Below are 26,109 nucleotides of genomic sequence, written 5' to 3' on the forward strand. Positions count from 1 at the left end.
GGTGCCTACAATTATTTACACAGCAGACAATGCAGAATTAAATCAAGAAGTAACGTAAACATCCTTACAACCTGGACATTGTTTACGTCAATGCGGTACAGAACACACTGGCACTCCTTGCATCACCTGGGCCACATTCTGTACAATGAACCTTAGCTGACCATGCTCACCTTTTTAAAAGAACATTACATTTCTCCTTCCCCGGTAACTGAATGTTCCTGGCGGCATGCCTGGTAACAGCAGAATGCGTCAGTGCAATAAGCTATAGAATCAGTGGTTAATGAAAATCAAGGTGGTACATTAATCCTCCCTTAACTGTACTTAAACAGGAAAAAAGTTAATCATCACATTGCAGTGTTAAATAGCAAAACATTAATTGGCAATGGAATGTTCTTACTGGAATTTCTTTTAATAAGGTGAAAATAATGGTTATTATATTAAAAGATTTCGACTGTAAAGGATGAATCTCTGGTGCTTCAATGTCATGGGTTAGAGTCTCCACTTTGAGTGCAATTAGGAAGCTGGGTGAAAATTGTGCTTGCAATTGCACTGTTTTTCCAAAGTGAAGTTATGGTACAAGTTTCCACCCAGCCAAACATACGAATTTAGGAGCAGGAGTAGGCCACTCGGCCCTTTGAGCCTGCTCCACCATTCAATAAGTTCATGGCTGAACTGATTACTCCATATTTCCACCTACCCCTGATAACCTTCCACCCCCTTGCTTATCAAGAATCTATCTACCTCTGCCTTAAAAATATTCAAAGACTCTGCTTCGACTGCCTTTTAAGGAAGAGAATTCCAAAGACTCACGACCCTCTGAGAGAAAAAAGTTCTCCTCATCTCTGTCTTAAATTGGTGATCTCTTATTTGTAAACAGTGACCCCTAGTTCTAGATTCTCCCACAAGGGGAAACATCCTTTCCACATCCACCCTGTTACATCTTGTCAACCAGAAAATGGCCCATTTATGCCTACTTTCTGTTTCCTGTTAGCTAGCTAATCATCTATCCATGCCAATATGTTACCCCCCACACCATGAGCTTTTATTTTCTGCAATAACCTTTGATGTGGCACCTTTTTAAATGCCTTCTGGAAATCTAAGTACAATACATCCACCAGTTCCCCTTTATCCACAGCACACGTAACTTCCTCAAAAGAACTCCAATAAATTGGTTAAACATGATTTCCCTTTCATAAAATCATGTTGACTCTGCCTGATTAACTTGAATTTTTCTAAATGCCCTGCTAGAACGTCTTTAATAATAACTTCTAACATTTTCCCTCAGACAGATGTTAAGCTAACTGTAATTTCCTGCTTTCTGTCTCCCTCCCTTTTTGAATAAAGGAGTTACATTCGCTATTTTCCAATCTAATGGAACCTTCCCCAAATCTAGGGAATTTTGGAAAATTAATACTAACGCATCAACTATCTCACTAGCCACTCCTTTTAACACCCTAGGATGAAGTCCGTCAGGACCCGAGGTCTTGTCAGCCCACAGCTCCAACAATTTGTTCAGTACCACTTCTCTGGTGATTGTAATTTTCTTGATTTCCTCCCTCCCCCCATTTCCTGACTTTACAGCTAATACTGGGATGTTACTTGTGTCCTCAATAGTGAAGACTGATGCAAAATATCCGTTCAATTCATCTGCCATCTCCTTATTATCCATTATTAATTCCCCAGACTCACTTTCTATAGGACCAACGCTCACTTTGTTAACTCTTTTCTTTTTAAAATATCTATAGAAACTCTTACTATCTGTCTTTATATTTCTAACTAGCTTTCTCGTGTACTCTAATTTTACCTTCCTTATCAATCCTTTAGTCATTCTTTAATGTTTTTTATATTCTGTCCAATCTTCTGACCTGCCTCCCATCTTTGCGCAGTTATAGGCTTTTTCTTTACGTTTGATACTATCTTTAACTGTTTTAGTTAACCACAGATGGTGGCTCCCACCCTTGAAATTTTTCTTTCTCGTTGAAATGTATCTATTCTGTGTATTCTGAAATATCCCCTTAAATGTCTGCCACTCCATCTCTATTGACCTATCCCTTAACCTAATTTGCCAGTTCAGTTTAGCTAGCTCTGCTTTCATGCCCTCATTATTACCCTTATTTAAGTTTAAAATACTAGTCTTGGACCCACTCTTATCTCCCTCAAACTGAATGTAAAATTCAATCATATTATGATCGCTGCTGCTTAGGGGTGCTTTAACTATGAGGTCATTAATTAATCCTATCTCTTTGCACAATACCAGGTCTAGTATAGCCTGCTCTGTTTGCGCTCTGAGTTCATCTGTTTTGTTTCGAATGCTGTGTGCCTTCAGATACAGAGACTTTAGTTTTGTCCTTTTATTATTTTTGTAACTTCTAGCCTTATCTGTTGATTTACTCTTAGATTTATATACTCTGTCCCTTCCTGTCAAAGTCTGTTTATCTTTTCCCATATCAATACCTTTCTCCCTTGCCTTGTCTCTACTCCTGATTTACCATATCTTCCCAAATTTGATCCCTTGCCTCCATTATTCGGTTATAAACCCTCTCTACTTCCCTAGTTATGCGGCTCGCTAGAACACTGGCCCCAGCACGGTTCAGGTGTATACCATCCCAACGGTACAGCCATCACTTTCCCCCGTACTGGTGCCAGTGCCTCACGAACCAGAGCCCACTTTTACCACACCAGTCATTGAGCCACACATTAATTTCTCTAATCTTATTTTCCCTTTGCCAATTAGTACGTGGCTCAGGTAATAATCCAGAGATTATTACCTTTGAGGATCTGCTTCTTAATCTGGTGCCTAATTCCTTTTACTGACTATGCAGAACCTCTTTCCTTGTCGTCCCGAAATCCTTTGCATAAACAAGAATGTAAAATTTTCCATGAACCAGAACAATCAATCACTTATAATATAACATAATTAATTTTATTTCTTTGCATTAAAAATATTTACTGATATATTTAAGAATGGTAACCTGGTGCAGTTTTATTAATACAGGCGAAAATGGGTTGATCACAAAAAAAGCACTTTTAATCCGAGTGTCTGGTCCACTATTTGTGGGTAACCTGCTTTTAAATAACTGGAAATGACTTAAAGAAACTGTACTGAACCATTTAATGGCTTCATTGGTCGACCCTAGTCACTTTCTTAGTAAATTCAATATTTTTTAATGGCCTGGATTTTGCAGTCAGCAGCAAAGTGATGGCACTCACCACTGACCTTGAAGAAAACTTCCCAGAGATCTAACGATCTCTGTAGCGTGGATTTCACCTTTGCCGATGTCAATTTCATTCCAGCATCAGCTATAGGGGATCTCTGGTGTCCAGCAACAGTGATATCATCAAGCAGGCTAAGCAGGCAATCATACTGAAGAATTCCCACTGACAGCAAACCAGGAAGTAAAAACCAGTGAGTATTCTTCACTTTTTTAATCATTTTACAGAGTGTAAAATAAAGGTTGAGACATACACATGGGATTAAGGTAGAAGCTGATATATAAAGAAACTTTAAAAAAATTATCTTAAAAATCTATCGACCTTATTATCTAAATGGAGAAATTTGACATTCCACAAATATCAAATTAGTTTCTCAGGGCAGGACAGGTTGTTCAGCAGTAATTATGATTTAGTATGTCATTAAAAACTCAGCTACACTTCATTCAACAAGCCGAAACTTTTCAAGGGTTTTTATAGCAAGACTAACAGTGTAAAAAGTGGAAGTTCATATCAAATCAAGTGATTTGTAAGATTTCCATGTGTGAGGGCTTCAACAGTGCACCTTTTGGAGGAGCTAGGAATTACTGACAGCAACGTCTGCATTTAACTGCACATGTGCCGAACGAGAAATTGCTATCAGTTTCACAAAGTAATGACAACGAACGCTGACAGTTTTGTCCTCATTACAAATCTGGGTCTAAATGTAAAAACCTTTAAAACTTTTCTACTAATGCCTGTATGCCTGATAAAAAGCTTTATTTGAAGAGGCTCCTCAAAAGGTCACAACAGGCACAATTCCAGAAACTTGCCATGCTCATGATTTCAGTCTGGAAGCATAGCCAGTTATGGAAGGATCCATAGCCAGGATCATGGAAACTCGATTTATGCTTGATGTAATTAATGTTTAAAATTCCTTGATCTTTTGCACTAATTCAGCTGATTTAACCTATTTTGCACTGATCGTACTAAAGCAAGCGAATGCAAACTCTGCCCCCTTGAGCCTAGGCTTGAGTGTTTTTAGCTAATCAACTTGAGGGCATGATAACCAAGCACAATCCTCTTTTCCCCTGGAATTGAAAGCTTGTCTCAATAATGGTGCCATGAAACTATCATCAATAATCGTAAAAAACCCGTCTGGTTCACTAATGTCCTTTAGGGAAGGAAATCTGCCATCCTTATCTGGTCTGGCCTACATGTGACTCCAGACCCACAGCAATGTGGTTGACTCTTTACTGTCCTCTGAAATGGCTTAGCAAGCCACTCAGTTCAAGGGCAATTAGGGCAACAAATGCTGGCCTTGCCAGTGACACCCATATCCCATGAAAGAATTAAAAAAACAGGAGCAGGAATCCAGGATTATTTTTCCCTACCTAGTGGGTGGACACTGAGGCCAAATGTAGTGCCAAATCCTTGTCCCTACTTCAGACCAACAAATTCAGCACTGAGCAGGGATCAAACCGGGGACTTTCCTGGTTTGTGTGCTTTAATATCACATCACATGATGCATTTATCCAGTAACGTGCTTAAGTAAATGTTATAAATAGTTTCAAAGAGCAAATATTAGTAAACTCTATCCAGTCAGTGTAGGATTTTTTTTTTTTGGCCTGATTCTCTCTATCCCATTTGTCCTTCCTATGAGACTTCTTGACTACACAATTCTTGTCAGATGGATGAGTAAGGTAGGCCTGGAGCCTTTTCTACTACCAGAGCTCAGGGTGTCTGTGATGGACAATACTAAAGTCCTGAAGCATTTTACAGAAAGGAAGCTGAAAGTAAGTGTGTGGGTCCATCCATAGTAACATGATTTACAGTACATAAATTAAAGTTCTCAGGAAACTGAAGCTCCACCAGTTCTGCCTCAATGTCAGAGATGAGTGATAACGTAAATGGATTTTCATTGGATTTTTTTCCTCCTCACGTATTTTTAGTGATATCACTATAAAGATTGAACCAGCAATTCGATTTGTACAGGTCCGATGTTGTGGTGCTGGTTAAGTGCTCCCTGTTTCAATGTCAGAACATTTTCCCTTTAGATACTTGTAAAACATCATGACATTTCTCCTGACGGTTAGTTAGAACTGGTGTGACTGTCAGCAGTAAGTTGACAATTAATGGGAAAAATGGGCTATAACCAGGTTTCTATTTCCTCCTCCCTCTCTCCAGTGTTTGAGAGATATTAGTAATTATTATAAATGTTTAGGGGAGAATCAGACGCTTTTCACCGGTGCCTGGTTTTCCCCTTTTTAATCAGGGATCTTACTGCTGATCTAGGACCTGCCCTTATCCTTGTTAAAATGGTTACCATTTCTGCTTTGCTCACACTGCTCACATCAGTTTGCATTAATGTAGTGCATTTAATGCCATAAAACATCCCAAGGCGCTGCACAGAAGCATTATCAGAAGAACTAATCGATAGAGTTAATCTCTTCCCTGTGATGAGAATTCAGCCAGGTTTGAAGATGGCAATCAACTACAAAATCAATGTTAAACATTTCTCAGGAGGATCTTACTGCTGAGGTCACAAGTCCAATTACTGCCACTCAAAAGTAGAGAAAACATTGCACTGAAGGTAGCAATGGTACAAACCAGCAACATCTGTGCAGAAGACAATGCAGCCTCATTTTACAAATTATCACACCAATTGTCAGGTGAGTTAGAAGTAGTTTCAAAACCTCATAAAACAGCTCATTTAGTATTGAAAACAGAAATAATTAAAACTCGCCCTGACGGACACTTTTGCTGATTAAAAGGTTTCACACTGATTATAGAAACTCCACCCAGTGTCTCTTTGAGACTTTGCTCTTGCAGATTACTACATGGAGACTATACAATGAAAGTTGATTCCAAGATCATTGATAGAGATTAAGGATTTTGCCTTTGGGATTAGAAACCTGATGTCGGAACCATTTCCAGGTTCCAACCCAGCACCAGGGCGGTGATAGGGATGTAGTCACACCCATAATTTTGTCCAAGATGGGCTGCTAATTGGCTGGAGGGTAGGTTTAGTCGCCAATTAGTGGTGACTGGCATGGGATGGAGAGGGGACCTGTAAAATTTGGGCCCGATTTAAAGGAAGGACAGCAGCCATTACTGTGGCAGCCATTTTACATTGCAATGGAAGCCAGGCAGAAAGGCAGAGGCCTGGCCCCCACCATTCATAGATGCAGCCCTTGAGGTTCTGTTGGAGGCAGTATGAGAAAGACAAGGGGTCTTGTTCTGGAAGGTGGCAGGAGAAGACCACTCAGCTAAACAAAGCAGGTCTGGCTGGAGGTGACAGAAATTGCCAGCAGCTGAAGTGTTGTACGGAGGAACTTGGTGCTGTGCCGCAAAAGGTTTAATAACCTTCATTGCCCTGGCAAGGTGAGTGCGACGCAGCACCAAGGTGACAGGCCTCCAGGTCTGCAGCCACCAGCAGATACACCTGCTGAGGAGTCTGAGGGTGCATGGTGCTCCTGAATATAAGATGCACAGATGCACAGCTTCGGGAATCACAAGCAAGCAAGTTCTACTTTGACCAACTGTGTGAGATGTGCGCCCACATGTCAGAGGTCCCTGAGGCAGTGTGGGTTCACGGGCTGAGAATGGAGGAGTCCATTCAGCTCATGTGCACTACCATGGCTCACAGCTTTGAACACATGAGCTCCTCCATTGAGAGAGTGGACAACATCTTGGAAAGCCATATGTGGCAGCACTCGGAGTGGATGCAGGAACAGCGCACTGACATGCACGGAATGCATGCAACACTCTGTAGCATTGACCGGTCAATGCCACTGATGGTGCAGAGGTGTTTGGAATGGATGCCAGTTGCACCCCAGCTGGTGCTCTTCTCCAGCCATCCAGTGTGCCAGCCAAGGGCTGAGGCAATCATCGAGGAGGATGAGGGTGCCACCCCTCAAGGGGCACCATGATTATTATTAGCCTCCTTGGCCCCTTTGATTGACGGTCCATCTGTGCTGCAGGCCCTGTGATGGAGGCTGCCCTGCATTGACACTGGCATGGCAGCCTCTGGAGGACGACCACCACATGCATCTCAGCCACAAGCAGAGACACGTGAGCAGCTGCCTCCACCTCATCCGAGGCCACAAGGGAAGCAATGCATAGAGGTGGCCAAGAGCAGAGATCACTGCGTCAGTCAGAGCACCAAGTAGTTCACTGGGGTTTAACTTCACTTGTGAATGTGCACTTTATAATTTATTACTAACACTGGAAATATCAATCCATGATTCCATACATGTGAGCTTCCATTCTTTAATGGTACGACTGCAAAAGAGGGAAGAAGTGGTGAAGGGAAGCCATGGTCTTTGAACGGGGACAATGAGACCGCTGGACAGATGTGCACTGTGCATTGGCGGTAAGAGTGGATCTATTCAAGGTCATGTCTTCAGTGGAAGCGCTCTCACAGGCAGATCAAAGTGAGATCCAGAGCATGCAGTCCTGCTGGATGCATAGTGCTCAGGTAACACGTGCCTGGATCAGATGTGTCCTGGCGTTGTCAGCATCCTGATGAGAGCTTTGACTCCTGAGCTGGCCTCGGCCACCTCCATGCTCAGCATGTTCTGCTCTGCATCTTCTTCCGATGAGCTGTGTCAGTCCACTCCCCTCTGGACAGCCATGTTATGGAGAGCACAGCAGACCAGCACAATGCGCGGCACTCTTGCAAGAATATACTGTAGGGTGCCACCCAACTGGTCCAAGCACTGGAAATGCATCTTCAGAAGCCTCATGGCAGCCCTTGTCAGCAAATTGCTCTGGTTGTACGCTTCTCGGGGTTTTCACTGCCTGAGTGCGCCCCAAACCACTAGCTCTGTTAACTCTGCTCACCCGATGGCACATGGGTGCCAATGGATGAGTGCCCCTCTCATCCAAGCACCCTTTGATGGGCCCACCTAACTGCATGGCGCGCCATGACTGGCTCCCTGCTATGTTGCCACCTACTTCCACTTGGACGGTCCCTGATCTATTGTGTAACCCGTGCACCCCCACCAAAATTCCAAACTAGCCCTTGATGCGCTGACAACAAGCTTGTTAACAAGATCAATTGGCCAATTATCTGAATGGGGTGGGTTCCTGGGACCCACCTCCCACCCCGAACAAAATCACTGGTGAGCAGTATGGTGACGGTGCTAATTTTCGCATCCGCCCGCCTCTGTACTGACCCCCAAATCAGGGTGAAAATCCTGCCTTGGGAAACAGGTATATTTTTTGTGCCAATTGAGCAACTGACTTGCTTCTTTCTGACAAGTTTAGGCTGAACTCGTGGAGTTTCCGTTTATATGAGAATTTTAATCTGTATGCTGCAAATCACATTCCTACACATTAATCCAGCATTTTATGGCCCCTACATTCTGAGGGGCCCAATCTACCATTGAAAGCCTGGTTGAATGGGCTGTAAGTCTGCTATTATTAGCAACCCAGACACCGTCCTAAACTGAGTGTTTAAACTCAGTGCTTTTTGCATAGTCAGGACAAGTGACACTGTAAGGGCACATCAGCAGCACACACCCCAACCTGCCGACGGAGAGCAAAGTGGTCCAAATCTGTGAGTGGACTTCAAATCTTTTCCTGGCTGAAGACTTAGAAAAAATTCAGCTCATACATGACTCTTTAGCTGTGTATGATCTATACATGGTCTGGTGCCATGCCTGGAGACTTCATGATACCCACACCAGCTCTCAGGTGATGAGAGTGATGAGAGTTCCATTGAGATGTACAAAGAACAAAGAACAAGGAACAGTACAGCACAGGAACAGGCCATTCAGCCCTCCAAGCCTACGCCGATCTTGATGCCTGCCTAAACTAAAACCTTCTGCACTTCTGGGGACCGTATCCCTCTATTCCCATCCTATTCATGTACTGAGGGCATATTGGGTGGAAATCCTGGGGTAGTCCAGAACTGGCAAAATCATGTTCAGGCCTGAGTACAATTGTGACCCATTGGACAATACCATTTCCCCCTATGTCTCTAACCCCTGTGTGGACTATCTCCGCAGTGCCGTCAATGACTTGTATGAGCTTTTTTTGATATGTATTGCTCTAGCTCCAGGTCGTCAGCTCATCATTCTTTAGGCCTTGCCTTTCTGGCACACTTAGCTCTGTATCTCCCTGATCAAAGAATCATAGTCACTCTGTGACCTACAGTTTGCATCTTGGTCTAAGCTGATCCCCTTTGGTATTCGAGCTGTCTTTCCTTCCAGAACAGTGTTATCTACTGTGACACTGAACAGTGCCTAGCATCACCTGGCAGAAGATAGCTTAACCAGGATCCAACAGATTGTCCAGTTATTCATCTCATTATTGTTTGTAGGATATTTACATATGTAAAGTAGCAGTCATGCTTGTTTACACACGAATAAAGACTGTGCTTCAAACTAATTAATTATGTGAAGTGGTGAGAGATAAGGTACTAAAGAAATGTAAATCTTGAGGAACGTCAGAATCAAGGAACGGGAGTAGGCCATTCAGCCTCTTGTGCCAGCTCCACTTTTCAATTGGGCGGCGCAGTGGTTAACACCGCAGCCTCACAGCTCCAGTGACCCGGGTTCGGTTCTGGGTACTGCCTGTGAGGAGTTTGCAAGTTCTCCCCGTGACTGTGTGGGTTTCCGCCATGTGCTCCGGTTTCCTCCCACTGCCAAAGCCTACAAAGGTTGATATGTAAATTGGCCATTGTAAATTGCTCCTAATGTAGGTAGGTGGTAGGAGAGTGATAGGGAATATGGGATTAATGTAGGAGGGGATGTGGTAGGGAATATGGGATTAATGTAGGATTAGTATAAATGAGTGGTTGATGGTCAGCACAGACTTGGTGGGCGGAAGGGCCTGTTTCAGTGCTGTATCTCTCTATGAATCTAATTAGATCATGGTTGATCTGTATCTTAACTCCATCTACCCATTTTGGTTCTGTAACTCTTAATATCCTTACCTAACAAAACTTGATCAATCTCAATTTTTTAATTTTCAGTTAATTAGCCTCAACACATTTTTGGGGGAGACAGTTTCAGATTTCCACGACACTTTGTGAAAACATGTGCTTTCTGATATCACCACGAAGGATTCAGCCCTAATTTTAAGGTTATGCCCCCTTGTTCTGAACTTCCCCCATCAGAAGATATAGTTTCTCTCTATCTGCACTAACTACTCCTTTAATCATCTTAAACACCTTTATTTTCTGTATCTGTTTGCAAGACTTCAAACGTCCCTGTGCAGTCCCAAAAGCTCCACTGCAAGCCAACACCTCTGGTTGGTACCTGCAAGAGTTATGTGTGGACACAGTGGTTATGAGATTACAAGAAAATAATGTAATGTACTTTTCTACAGAAGTGGGAGGTGGATTCAAGGAATTGTTCTGGCATGCAGGAAGGAGTGAATAACCCAGTTGGTCAGAACTGGAAGATTAATTGAAGGATTTTCTGAATGAGGCAAGTAAGAGCAGGAAATGAAATTGGAGCCCACAATGTAATATGTAAAACATGATGTATGGGTGGTGTACAATAGTCCTACAAAATTCCAGGCCTTGTAAAAAACTAGACAGTTCTCTAACTCATGCTGGAGTTTATTAATTGGTCTTTTTCTAAATGTTTAATGAAACTCATCATTTAAGTGCCGTTGGCTTTTTAACTCTACTCCCACCCACAATAATACATGGAAGTTTCTGATTCAGTTTCTCTTTAATGGTGAAGGATTTCATAGAATCAATGAATGGTTACAGCACAGAAGGAGGCCATTTGGCCCATTGTGCCTGTGCTAACTCTGTGCAAGAGCAACTCAGCTGGTCCCACTCCCCCGCCCTTTCCCCGTATCATTGCAATTTTTTTTTTCTTTTCAGGTGCTTTTCCAATTCCTTTTTGAAAGCCTTGATTATATCTGCCTCCACTACACTCTCAGGCAATACATTCCAGATCCTAACCACTTGCTGCGTAAAATATTTTTCCTCATCTTGCTGTTGGTTCTTTTGCCAATCATTTTAAATTGGTGTCCTCTGGTTCTTGAGCCTTCTGCCAATGGGAGCAGTTTCTCTCCATCTATTCTGTCTAGCCCCCTCATGAATTTGAGCACTTCTATGAAATCTCGTCTTAACCTTTTCTTCTGGAGAACAGCTTCTCCAATCTATTCACTTGACTACAGCTCCTCATTCCTGGAACTATTCTCGTAAATCTTTTCTGCACCCTCTCTAAAGCCTTGGCATCCTTCCTAAAGTATGGTGCCCAAAATTGGACACAATACTCCAGTTGAGGCAGAATCAGTGTTTTATAAAGATTTATCATAACTTCCTTGCCTTTGAACTTGTATTTATAAAACCCAAGATCCTGCATGCCTTTTTAACCACTTTCTCCACCTGCCCTGCCACCTTCAATCATTTGTCCACATATACCCCCAGGTCTCTTTGTTTCTGCACCCCTTTAGAATTTTTTTTATTTGTTCCTGGGATATGGGCATCGCTGGCTAGGCCAGCATTTATTGCCCATCCCTAATTGCCTTTGAGAAGGTGGTGGTGAGCTGCCTTCTCGAATCACTGCAGTCCATGTACCTTTTATTTTGTATTGCCTCTCCTCTCTCTTTCTACCAAAATGTATCACTTCACATGTCTCTACATTAAATTTCATCTGTCACATGTCTGCCCATTCCACCAGTCAGTCTATGTTCTATTAAAGTTTATCACTATTCTTCTCACAGTTCACAATACTTCAAAGTTTTATGTCATCCACAAATTTTGAAATTGTGTCCTGTGCACCCAAGTCTAGGCCATTAAATATATATCAAGAAAAGCAGTGATTCTAGTAGGAATCCCTGAGGATCCCCACTATATACTTTGCTCCAGTCTGAAAAAAACGACTGTTCACTACTACTACTCTCTTTTCCTGTCACTTAGACAAGCTGCCACTGTCTCTTTTATTTCACGGGCGTCAACTTTGCTGACAAGTCTACTAGGTGACACTTCATTAAATGTCTTTTGGAAGTCCATATACTACATTGTTATGACCATGTGGGAGAGGTTTGGGTGGTTCCCACTGTTCAACTCCCACCTGCCCACAGCAAGTGTGTTTTGTTATTAGCATTTAACCTCTTTGTGTTTTGTTTGTCAAATGAAGAGACAGCGACAGGTTTACTTGTAGGTTTAAAATAGAAAATCACTTTTTTTTATCAATACACCTTACCCTCAATTTTCACAACCATATCCACTCACACATTCGCTTGCACACACACAAGAAGAGACAGATAGAGAGGAAAAGTGGTACCCGATGGTAGGTGGGGGGTAGGTTTCGGGGGGAGGCGGGTCATGGTAAACCTGTTGAATTCTCTCAGAAGTCAAATTCTCATTGGCTGCAGGTCTGAGATGTTTTTAGGTTTTTCTGTTGGTTGAAAGTTCAGTTGAAGAAGTGGATCACTTCTAATTCATTGCTGTATAAGTATAGATGTAGAATTCTACAGCAAGGCATGTCCCTTCTGGCTGGCTGGATTTTCTCAGCCTCTTTAGCTGGAAACAAGCTTCTTGGATGCTTTTTTCTTAATGTCTCTCTCTCTCCCTTTGAGGATTGTCCTTTTAAGATAAAAAGTTTGTCGCATCATCTTCTGGTAGGAGACGCTTTGGTCTCTCCCCCGTGGAGATTGCACAATGGCCCAGGATGAGTATAATCCATTATGATGTTTCCACTTCACACCTTTTTTGTTTCAGAAGAACCCATTCAATTCGGGGATATTTCAGGATGGGTGTACGATGGGTGCAATTGACACCTCTTAGATTTGGAGGTATTCCTTTGTTCCTGTTAGACATTTGAATATACAAAGGCCAAGTCTTTTAACCTTTGGTGGCCATTTTGGAGAACATTGTTCACTTTTTAAAAGAGGGGTCCATTTTTAAAAAGACAAAGTCAATAACTCTTCAGTTTTAGTCCATAATTTTTTATTGTCACACTTCTTGTATGCTTGACAACATCAGCCGCATTTTCTTCCTCAACCCTCTCCATTACATTATCAAAAAGCTCACAATCAAGTGAGCGAAACATGATTTGCCTTTAAGAAATCTGTGCTGCCTTTCCTTAATTGATCCACACTTGCTCAAGTAACTGTTAATTTTTTGAACAATGGTATAATATTTACAATTCTCCAGTTCTCTGATATCACCCCACCTGCCAGCGTATCTAAGGAGAATTGGAAGATTATGGCCAGTACCTCTGCATTTTCACACATATTTCCCCTTGCATCCTTGGATGCATCCTATGTAGTCCTGGTGACCTAGCAGCTTTCACTACTGCCGGCCTTTCTAATACCTCCTCTCTATCCGTTTTTAGCCCATCCAATATCTCAACTACCTTCTATTTCACTATGATTTTGGCAGCATTCTCTTCCTTGGTAAACACAGATGCAAAGCACTCATTTAATACCTCAGCCATGCCCTCTGCCTCCTTAGCGATGGGCAGGGACAGGTATATACCGCAGGGCAAAAATTATAGCTGGGGGAAAGGAAATTATGATGCGATTAGGCAAGATTTAGGATGCGTAGGATGGGGAAGGAAACTGCAGGGGATGGGAACAATCGAAATGTGGAGCTTATTCAAGGAGCAGCTACTGCGTGTCCTTGATAAGTATGTACCTGTCAGGCAGGGAGGAAGTTGTCGAGCGAGGGAGCCGTGGTTTACTAAAGAAGTTGAAGCGCTTGACAAGAGGAAGAAGAAGGCTTATGTTAGGATGAAACGTGAAGGCTCAGTTAGGGCGCTTGAGAGTTACAAGCTAGCTAGGAAGGATCTAAAGGGAGAGCTAAGAAGAGCAAGGAGAGGACACGAGAAGTCATTGGCGGATAGGATCAGGGAAAACCCTAAGGCTTTCTATAGGTATATCAGGAATAAAAGAATGACTAGAGTTAGATTAGGGCCAATCATGGATAGTAGTGGGAAGTTGTGTGTGGAATCAGAGGAGATAGGGGAAGTGTTAAATGAATATTTTTCGTCAGTATTTACAGTAGAGAAAGAAAATGTTGTCGAGGAGAATACTGAGATTCAGGCTACTAGGCTAGATGGGATTGAGGTTCACAAGGAGGAGGTGTTATCAATTTTGGAAAGTGTGAAAATAGATAAGTCCCCTGGGCCCAATGGGATTTATCCTAGGATTCTCTGGGAAGCCAGGGAGGAGATTGCAGAGCCTTTGTCCTTGATCTTTATGTCGTCATTGTCGACAGGAATAGTGCCGGAAGACTGGAGGATAGCAAATGTTGTCCCCTTGTTCAAGAAGGGGAGTAGAGACAGCCCTGGTAATTATAGACCTGTGAGCCTTACTTCGGTTGTGGGTAAAATGTTGGAAAAGGTTATAAGAGACAGGATTTATAATCATCTTGAAAAGAGTAAGTTCATTAGCGATAGTCAGCACGGTTTTGTGACGGGTAGGTCGTGCCTCACAAACCTTATTGAGTTTTTCGAGAAGGTGACCAAACAGGTGGATGAGGGTAAAGCAGTGGATGTGGTGTATATGGATTTCAGTAAGGCGTTTGATAAGGTTCCCCACGGTAGGCTATTGCAGAAAATACGGAAGTATGGGGTTGAAGGTGATTTAGAGCTTTGGATCAGAAATTGGCTAGCTGAAAGAAGACAGAGGGTGGTGGTTGATGGCAAATGTTCATCCTGGAGTTTAGTTACTAGTGGTGTACCGCAAGGATCTGTTTTGGGGCCACTGCTGTTTGTCATTTTTATAAATGACCTGGAAGAGGGTGTGGAAGGGTGGGTTAGTGAATTTGCGGATGACATGAAGGTCGGTGGAGTTGTGGATAGTGCCGAAGGATGTTGTAGGGTACAGAGGGACATAGATAGGCTGCAGAGCTGGGCTGAGAGATGGCAAATGGAGTTTAATGCGGAAAAGTGCGAGGTGATTCACTTTGGAAGGAGTAACAGGAATGCAGAGTACTGGGCTAATGGGAAGATTCTTGGTAGTGTAGATGAACAGAGAGATCTTGGTGTCCAGGTGCATAAATCCCTGAAGGTTGCTACCCAGGTTAATAGGGCTGTTAAGAAGGCATATGGTGTGTTAGCTTTTATTAGTAGGGGGATCGAGTTTCGGAGCCACGAGGTCATGCTGCAGCTGTACAAAACTCTGGTGAGACCGCACCTGGTGTATTGCGTGCAATTCTGGTCACCGCATTATAGGAAGGATGTGGAAGCTATGGAAAGGGTGCAGAGGAGATTTACTAGGATGTTGCCTAGTATGGAGGGAAGGTCTTACGAGGAAAGGCTGAGGGACTTGAGGTTGTTTTCGTTGGAGAGAAGGAGGAGGAGAGGTGACTTAATAGAGACATATAAGATAATCAGAGGGTTAGATAGGGTGGATAGTGAGAGTCTTTTTCCTCGGATGGTGATGGCAAACACGAGGGGACATAGCTTTAAGTTGAGGGGTGATAGATATAGGACAGATGTCAGAGGTAGTTTCTTTACTCAGAGAGTAGTAGGGGCGTGGAACGCCCTGCCTGCAACAGTAGTAGACTCGCCAACTTTAAGGGCATTTAGGTGGTCATTGGATAGACATAGGGATGAAAATGGAATAGTGTAGGTCAGATGGTTTCACAGGTCGGCGCAACATCGAGGGCCGAAGGGCCTGTACTGCGCTGTAATGTTCTAAAAAAAAAAATCTAGAATTAACAAGCTAGTCTAGTGGCGATCATGCTGATTGCCGATTGTTGTAAAAACCGATTTGGTTCAGTAATGTTGTTTAGGGATGGAAATCAGCTGTTCTTAAATGGTCTGGCCTACATCTGACTCTTAAATGCCCTCTGAAATGGACTAGCAAGCCACTCAGTTGTATCAAACCACCACAAGGACTGCAGTGGTTCAAGAAGGCAGCTCACCACCACCTTCTCAAGGGCAATTAGGGATGGGCAATAACTGCTGGCCTTGCCAGCGACACCTACATCCCCACACGACTAAATTTTAAAAAGTTCTCTTTACCTCTCTTATTTCCTTTTTCACTGGCCCTCTGAACTTTTTATATTCAGCCTGGTTCTCACTTGTATTGTCAACTTGCCATCTGTCATATGCACCTTTTTTCTCCTTCCTCTTACTGTCTATCTCTTTTGTCACTGGCTTTGTTTGCCCTACCTTTACCCCTTGTGGGAATATATCTCCACAGTACCTGAACCAACTCTTCTTTAAAGGCAGCCCATTGTTCCATAACAGTTTTGCCTGCTAATCTTTGATTCCAGTTTACCTTGGACCGATCTATTCTCACCCCACTGAAATTAGACCTACTCCAATTAAATAATTTTACTCAGGATTACTCCTTGTCTTTTTCCATGGCTAACCTGAACTTTATGATGCTGGGGTCACTGTCCCCTAAATGTTTCCCTACGAACATTTGATTCATTTGACCCACCTCGTTCCTCAGAACCAGATCCAACAATGCCTCCATCCTCTTTGGGCTGGAAACATACTGATGTAGAAATTCTCCTGAACACACTTCAGAAACTTTCCCCTTCTCCCAGTCTATATTAGGATAATTAAAGTCTCACCGACAAGAATTGTTTATGAAATCATGCTGTTCTTTCTGCTGCTTATGCTCAGAATGGCAGTCTGACAAATATTTGCTTCTCCTTTGCCCATGTCACTGTTCAATCAAAGTCGAGGAGCTAAATAGACTGCTCCTGTTCCCAAGTTCCTAAGCAACCTGTGTGTTGTCATCAACAGACGTCAAATTTGATGACAAAAGTTGTCATCCATTGTTACTACTGCTAACATAATTTGAAATTCAAATAACGGAAGTTACGAGCTTAGCAATTTCCTGCTGCCAATGCTAGTGGACAAATGTTTAACATGTTCTTATGACATCCACTCTCTGCTATTTTAATGGGTGTTAACCATCGGCTAATACAGTCAACAGTGAACTCCAGGCTAAAGAAATAGTTTTCCATCTCAGGTGAATCGGCAGGATAACTCTGGTCCCAGCAAGCTTGTGGGCAAACTCTGACCCCAATTACCATTTTATCCCTGTGAGGACTGTAATTGCATTTTAAAACTAATATCAATAATATAACAGGTTAACATGGATTCAAGTGAATGCTCTGTCCATCCTGATCTTCAACTCTACTCTGATCATTTTTTTAAATGTTTAAAATATTTTGATTCTGTTCACTGGGTAGATGCACTGGGTGTAGTTCTTAGCTGTATTTTTCAGGAAGGCCTCACCAATTTAAAGCCTGACCTGTGCTGAGTTTACTGGTCTCAGCAGTGAAACTGTTGTTCAGTCATCCTAGATTAGGGAGAAAAAAAATGTATTAGCCAGGTTCGCACTGCTGATTGCTGCCAGTAATCCTTCACAAAAGTACATCTGTGTGGCCTGTGGTTGAAGACAGGATCAGGCTCTTCACAGTCAAATAGTCTTCTAACCCTGCAGGGTGATTTTTGTTGCGCACATTAATCAGACAGCTGCCCGAAGGAATCCGATCAAATTTCCTGCTGGTTCTCAGCAGAATGGGGTCACTGAGCTTCACCCCACAATAAGCCAATCAGTGATTTGGAGGTAGGAAATTGGGCAAGATGGCCTTGTAAAGGCTTAAAGTGAATTTGATGTTGGGATCAAAAGGTAGTGGCACTGAGCAGTATGACTTTGACTATGGTGTATTATCCTTCCTTGTCCTACTTGACTTCTCTCACCCTTTGACATGGTCAATCACACCGTCCTCCACCAATGCTTATCCTCTGTTAATAGCTTGGTGGGACTGACTTTGCTTAGTTCTCAATTTTACCAGTCTTATTGTAGACAGAGCATCTCCAGAAATGGCTTTTTTTCCTGCTGCTATACACTTAAGAATCTACCCTTGGCTCTTTCTTCCCTTACTCATTTATATGCTGCTCTTGGCAGTATCATTTAAGGAATTCCAGATGGCTGAGTGCATGGCAGAGCCCTGTTTCTGATGAAATAATAATTTCTCATGAGCAGAAGCTGCTGTTTATGTTGATTGTCATCTGGGGCTCAGTTGGTAGCACTCTGGCCCCTGAGTCAGAAGGTTGTGGGTTTAAGTCCCACTCCAGAGACTTGAGCACTCAAGGCTGACACTCCAGCTCAATAATAAGGCAGCACTGCATTGTTGGAGGCACTGTCTTGCAGATGAGACATCAAATCATGTTAAACCGCCTGCTCTCTCAGATGGGCGTAAAAGATCCCACAGCACAATTTCAAAGAATAGCAAGGGATTGGTGGTTATCGCTGACTCCCTGGCATGCTGGCCATTATTTATCCCTCAATCAGCATCACAAAAACAGATTACCTGGCTATTATCACATTGCTGTTTGTGGGAGCATGCTGTGCACAAATTGGTCACCATGTTTCCAACATTACAACAGTGGCTACACTTCAAAAGTACTTTATTGGCTGTAAAGAGCTTTGGGACATCCCTGAGGTTATGAAAGGCACTATATAAATACAAATCTTTCCTTTTTATTGCTGCTGGAAGATATGATTCACACAATTACAACAGATCAAAGTAAAGGCTCAGTTTTGAATCATGGTGTTGCTACTCATATCACTCATACCGTCCTTTTCCTCATTGAGTGAGTACAGAAAAATGTGCAGTTGATATGTTTTGTTTACATGTGTTTAAACTCAACACAGCCACGTCAACATGAGGAGTCCATCAATGCATCCTGACTATGTAAACACAGTAATAGTGTTTGTGTGTAGCTGAGTTATGGTATGTGATTTTCCACAGATTTGTCAGGAAAAGCAGTATTTGATAGAATGCAAAACTTTCCTGTCTCTGTGAACTCATATTCCTTTTTATATTCCATCCCCATTTATTTTGCATTACAGGGAATGCTAATGTGGGTTATATACATAATCCAAAACCCCTTCACCTATTGCACACATATAGGCACACATATATATGCATATGTACACATACACAGACACGTTTTCTTATGTGCTGATGGGTTGAGGTATATTGCTGAGATTTCTCAAGAAAGCACCAAAAAAGTTCCCAGCAAAACCTGGTTACTTCGAGTTGTCCTCACAGCCTGAGTTTAAATAATTGATCTGCATCAGCAATAGCCAAACCTAGATCACGACTCCTTTCAAACCCTTTTATCCAATGAAAGTAGATTCATTCATACAAGTTGCTTTTCAGAGCATTCTTGTTACTCTTCTCTGAGCCTTCGCCAATATAGTAATGTTCTTTTGAAAGTAGGATGACTACAACTACACACAATAGGCCAAATATGGCTACACCAATGGTCTCTTGTGATATTCGATAACTTTTTTTGATTTATGGTCAAATGCTCTTGAAGTGCACCCCAGTAATTGATTAGTGTTGCAGATAATAGCCTTACACTGACTAGAACATTTCTGTGGATGATTTATAATCGCCATCAATTCATCTTTCTTTCCTACTTTTGCTAATGGAGATCCCTTCGCTGTGTAATTCCATGCATCAGCATTCAGATCAGGAAAATACCCTGTGGTGCAGAGCCTGCACTATTTCAACTGGCAATAAATCCTTCTGCCACTGATCCCAGGATAAGTCTCTTGAACATCATTACATAAACTTGACTTCTGGGGTACCAGTTTACATTTGAACATCAGTCAAGCTGAATGCAATGTAATTTTCCTAACTTTTCTTTAAATTTTGAGAGATTTGACAATGGAAAAAAATGTAAAATTATGTTTGGCACCAAAAGAAAATCTCACTTAATTATTTCAATAACATTGCTACTAGTAACAAATAGTTCTTGATCTATGGATGAGGTTCCATCATGAGGTTTTATTCTCAATCCATATGTATATAAGAAATAGGTACCAAATGTTAAATATTTAAACTAAATAGTAACAATGCTTCAGAATATTGCCACAATAGGATATAAAATAATTTTCTCTATTATTTCGCCTAATTGTCTTTTTGTGTTAGGTAGCTGAGTATCAAATAAAGGGAGAGCGGACTACCTCAGCAGCATATCTCCCAACTCACCATCATTTTGAGGCTAATACCCGAATTTCTGAACAGGCATCTACTGGAAACACACATCTGTAGACACTGAGTGAAGACAGGATTGGGTTCAGATGTGAAGTTTTCAGTCAGATGGTCTGTTGACGTGCACTGTCAATAGCCATGATGACCACTGCCTATGGAACTGCCCTGCAAAAGATTCTTCAATAGCTTCAGGAGAGGAGAGATAGGGATGGGGGGTGGGAGAGTGAACTGGGGAAAATGTAAATATTACACAAAAGCTTCCAAATTTATGGAGCCTTATGGGCAGAAATTTTCTATCAGGAGATCACTGGACAGTGATTAGTAGCAGGAACCTTTCTTGATTGTTCCACCTCGCCCAGAGCTTGTGATGTTGACTGCAGTGACCCCATTACAACTCCAGTAGTTAACCTGTGTCCTGTACACTTAACAGACATAGGGGGGGGGGGGTGTATTTATGCACTGAGTTAGGTCAAGATTTAACATATGTCTCCTTTAGTTACTACGGTGGAGCAAGAGCAACTTGTATTTATATAGCATCTATAACAAAATGTCGCAAAACACTTCAACCTTGGGAGTCAGAATAACAGAATTAAGAAACAGTTGCAGAAATAGAGCTAAATTAAGATTTAAGTATTTGCTTGGTAGTTCATACTGCCATGTACAACCCCATATTTCCAAACCAGTTGAAAATGTCAATTGGTCTTAACTGGTCTTTTCTGTTCTCAACTGCAAGTAAGTGGTCTCAATTGGTGTTGTCTGGATACAGCTGGGATGACTGGCAATCTTAACTGGTAACCTTGCCAACTGGTTCATCTGCAAAGTGGAACAAGTTGGAATTAAGTGGAGCAAATTGACATATCGTTGCTTCAACTGTAACCAGTTGGGAAGTAGAATCTTTGAACTGGAGTCCAACTGGATTGACTTAATCAAACCATTAGGACTGCCTGCTGCTTAAAAAAAATGCCCCTGTGTCTCTGTCTCTGCCTGGGTGTTTTTTGGTTCTTCGGAACCTGCTTTTGAATCTTTTCTTTCCAGAGCTTCTGACATGATAATCATTGAATTGGACTGTATTCTGCATTGCTGCACCTCGTTCTCTAATACAGCTCTATGAGAAGGTGCAAAATATGTTGAAATACAAGTTCTGATTAAACAGAAGATGTAAATATATTTAAATTCATGTTTTGATTGGAAAAACAGTAAAATATGTTTAAAGTTATTTATGAAAAAGGTTTTTATTGAAAGGATTGTAGGAGTTGTTAAAGATGTTTTATGAAAGTGCTGTTGCAACATATGGTACCATTAAGTCTGGGATGAGACAAGAGAAGCCAATCAAGTTAGGAAAAAAGTATCAATTGTTATAAGGTCAGGAAGGGAAAGCTGCATAGAATTTGCCATTTGGCACATAGGCAACTCTGGAAAAGAAAGATACATCAGCAGGGTTCTTAATTAAGAAACACAGAACAGGTAGAGACAGAGACACAGCAAGAACCGCAGAAGAAGACTCAGACAGAAGAAGAAGCCAGAGTAGAAGAAGACATCAGAGAAGGACTGAAGACAACATCACCTGTGTCCAGGCAGCTTCGAGGAGCAAGGATTGAAAGCGGCTTGTCGACTATCGCCTATCGTTAAGTATTTTGTTTAAGCATTTATTCTGTTGACTTGTTGCACAAAAACTATTGTCTGAATGTAATTAATGTTTAAGTTTTGTATTTTGATTACAGCTGTAATTTAACTTTTTGCACTTTATTGCCGTGTTCACTTATTTCTTGATTTCTGCACTGTGTTTAATTTGGTTTTTACTGTTCAACTGTTTTGTGTTTTTCTGCAGCACAATAAAATTTGAAATGAACAGTGCAGTCAAGAGTGTTTTTAGCTTCGTTGCATGACCACAGCACACACCACGGCGACAGGGATCCCCGACCACTGGTAAAAGTGCTGGTGAGAGCCTCGCCTTGCCTCCTCTGGGGAAGGCCTGTTAAATCAAGGGCCAATTAGGCACTTAAGTGGACAGCAGCCGGCAGCTCTTTAATTGATCAGCGCCACCACAGAGGTGGTGGTTGCTGCTGGTACTGGACTCACCAGAGGCCCTGCAACTAAAGGCCGGCTACCTGACCTGAACCCGATGGGACCCAACGACATGTGTCGGGTTCGGGTCGGGTTTCCGGGTCCGGCATGCGGGCTCGGGTTGGGTCAGCCGGGTCGGACACGCTCTATCACAACCTCAGGTAAGTTGCTCCAATGTTAATGTAATTTTTGGATTAGAAAGGTGGTTTTGTTACAGTTATTTTAAGCTTGTGCAGATCAGCAACAAAGTGAAAAACGGAAGGTAGGTTAACTGATGGTCGGGTCGGATCGGGTCGGGCACGGGAAAAAATGGAAGGACTTGGGCCAGGTTGGGCTCGGAGTCGGATGTGGTTCTGTCGGGCTTGGGTCGGGTTTCATTTGCAGGCCTGAGCTGGCCTTTAACTGCAACCAGGTCTCAACCCGCACGGATTTGCTTGCCGTGCTCCCCGTGCGGTGACAGGCCTGCCTGCTGCTGGGCTAATTCCAGCAGAGGCGGGCTGAGGACCTTAATTGGGCATTAATTGCCCACTTAAGGGCCTCAATTAGTGGCGGGGCAGAAAGGCTGTTCACAGGCCTTCCCGTCTGGAATTAATTTGGGTGGAGGCAGGGAGGTGGTGGGGTGACCCCCCCCCAGCCACAATCCCGCCTGATTAAATGTTTCCCCACCTCCAAACCTGATGTGGCAGAGAGCATAAAATTCCTCCCTAGATAGGTAATTTTCACTTGTTGGTGGTACTTACACAAACACTTTTCGCAAGTTAATACTCAAATGGAACGAGTTGAGCCAGAAACTATTCTAACTGGTCACAACTGTAAGTAATAGAATTTTCAACTAGAACCAGGTTCACTGGTCTCAACTGGAGTCAATATAATTTTCAACTGGAACAAGTGCAACTGGTCCAGTGTGCAAATTTCCATGGTCAACTGGTTCAAGTAGACCAGTTTGGATTTATGGGACACTGAATGCAATCTGTTCCATAATTGTAGGGGAAATAGAAGGAAAAGCAGTAGTTCAATAACAGCCTCTGCTGTGTGCAGATAATGTGCTACTGTCTGATGGGGCAAAATCTCAGCCAACATCTCATAAGCACTGAGTGATGTACTTCAAATATTGAGCGTGATGGTTCCTGAATGAAATGCCTAGGGTTAAAAAATGAGTGTGGTGTCCCACACTGTAGGAAGAGATTCACTTTCAGCCTTTTATTCATCTCTCTATTCACTATGTGACAGCCTGTTTTCAAATCATGCATTGTGTATTTCTGTGCTAATTAAGGTGAGGTATGTCAATGCTGGTGAATGGTAAAAATGATCACTTGCAGCACACAGTGTCAGTTTCAAATGTTCTCTCTAATTTATAAAACAGTATACACTGACCCCAATCTCACAAGGTCACTGACTACTGCACTAGTGTGATATTTCCATTTCTCACATTAGCCATGCTTGAGGCTTTGCTGACAGAAATCGTTCATTAATGCCGGATCTGTGGGTAAGCTTGTGCTGTGGACTCACTGATTTGATTTGAACCGAGTTTTCATTAAGAAAAAGGGCTGTATCCTGTGCCACCAATTCCCCAACAGTCTTCTTTTCATTGGGCTTATTCCTCATCACATTGGAATATTGAAAAGATTTTATTTAATTAACATTATTGCAGACACAGTAACATATCACCACTATTTGATTCAAATATATCCACATAATCGTGACTGCAAAATTTGGCTCCATTGAGCCACTGGTTTCGTTGCTACAGGGGCCTGGAGTTTAAAAAGAACAGCATGGGGTCCACCCCTGTCAACTTCTGGCATGACTCATGCTGATTGCCATGTTAGGAAAGGTGCTAGCACAGGTGTGCTTTGTGTGCACCAGAATATTGCAGAGTGGACACAGTGAGACATCATTCAGTGTTTGACTGATTTGGCACTCAACCTGCTATTTTGGACCTTGTCAGTTCTGTTAACGTCCTCTCTTAAACAATCTCAGCTCAACATGTGTGGAACCCCTCAGCAGAGCTATTTAAAGGCATCACCATGCAACTTTCAGGTGGGGTGCTTTTGACTCTCTGTTGCTGCAGAGCTAGTGGAAGTACTGTGTGTTCTGTTGTCGGAGGATATCACATAATGCAGCATGCCTGTCCACTGCCAGTTTTGTGCTGCTACCTCCTGTTTTGTATCCTCTTGTCCTGCAAGAAAGAGGGCAGAGTGCCAGTGAGTGTGTTGGAATGTGTTTGGGTGATGCGCCTGTCACAGTTGAACAGCTGGAAGTATGTGGAAGCTGTGAGATATAGAAGTGAGGATTGCTGAAGTGATAAGTGTTTGAGGGTGAGATGCAGCATATGAATGTTAGATCTGAGACGTGATTGCTAGAGATTGTTGATGGGTGAGTGATGGGGGGGTGTTGCATTGAGCAGAGGTTGGTGGCACATTGGGTAGCAGATGGCATTTGAAGATGCACTCACTGACCTTGATCACTCATGTAAGATTAAATGCAAGTCTTTTTTTCTGTAGCAGCCAGAAAGCACCCCAACTTTAAAAACAACAGACTAGTGCAGGCTAGCTTTAACTCGTACTAGCCTTGCACAAACCTGGGCCCCAAGCTGAACATGCAGCCAATCAGCAGTGTGTTCAGCACTAGGCTGCATGCTCAAATCATGGAGAGAACAGGCAACACAAAGTTTGTGTGCTGCCACCTCAATCAGGAATCACGCATTGCAATCTCCGTGCCCGAATTTATCCAATTTCTTATCCAATTTCTAGCCCCAGGAGTTGAAATTACTGTGAAAAATGCAATATTGGCCTTTCTGGCTCATTTTGGACACTGTTTAGTTTTAAAGGCATTTACTTTATAAAGCATGCCGTCCGAATCCTGCAAAATGTGTGATGAACGAGTTGGTAAATCTGTCCAAGGTGTCAGCAGGACAGTACATTCACTATGTCTGAATACATGATGGTCACAATTTGAGTGTTTACATCAACCTCAGATCAGTTTGAAAAACAAAATGTAAGACTGCCCTGTTCACATATAATCACAAGATTAGTTGATAACATCAACAAGTATCGTGCTAACGACAAACATTAGAACTACCTGATATGTAGTGTATACAGGAAGTCAGGAGATTTATCAACAAATGTCTAGGTTGCCTTGACAACATGCAAGCCCAGGCAGCCATATTTTTGGTTGTCAAGGTTACCAAAGTGACTTATGCCACTTTTGTATTAAAGTGACCCCTCCAGAGGCAGCCTCAAATCAAGCTGCACTGCTGTAACTGGATCAAGGCAGAGCTAATGCCTATGGTGACACGTAGACCCGTCTTAACAGTTGGTTCCTTCCCTGCCACTGCAGACAAACATAAATAGTTACTGGCTGTAGTACAACTATAAGGAGGCCGAGGCTGACTTTCCCCCAAAACTGGTGAGGGCCCATTGTCAGATACGTAGTCATGGAAACAATTGTGCAAAGTCAGATATGTATAGTTACTTTAGAATTGCCATTGTAACTTTTGGACATCTGGACTTGTGCAATCTTTTTCAAATTTATTGGATGATTTCCTTGCCAATGTTTGCTGGTGTCCAGGAAATTAAATGATTTGGCAGAAGTCCAGGACATGCATTTATGTAGTGTCTTTAATGTAGAAAAACATTCCAAAGGACTTATTAGTGGCATAAAAAAAAGGTACTGAGTTTTAAGACGGATCTTAAAGGAGGAGAGGGAGTTGGAGGAAATTCCTGAGCATGGGGCCTGGGAAGTTGAAGGTATAGCTACCAATGATGGGACAAAAAGAGGGAGTGAATGCACAAGAGGCCAAAATCAGAGAAATGGTGGGCAGTAGCGGGGGTAAAGGGGGGTGGTGGGGGTAAGGTGTAGTGTCGGGGGTAAGGGGAAGTGTCGGGGGTAAGGGAAAGTGG

Source organism: Heterodontus francisci, chromosome 3, assembly GCF_036365525.1.
Source record: "Heterodontus francisci isolate sHetFra1 chromosome 3, sHetFra1.hap1, whole genome shotgun sequence".
Classification (NCBI taxonomy): domain Eukaryota; kingdom Metazoa; phylum Chordata; class Chondrichthyes; order Heterodontiformes; family Heterodontidae; genus Heterodontus; species Heterodontus francisci.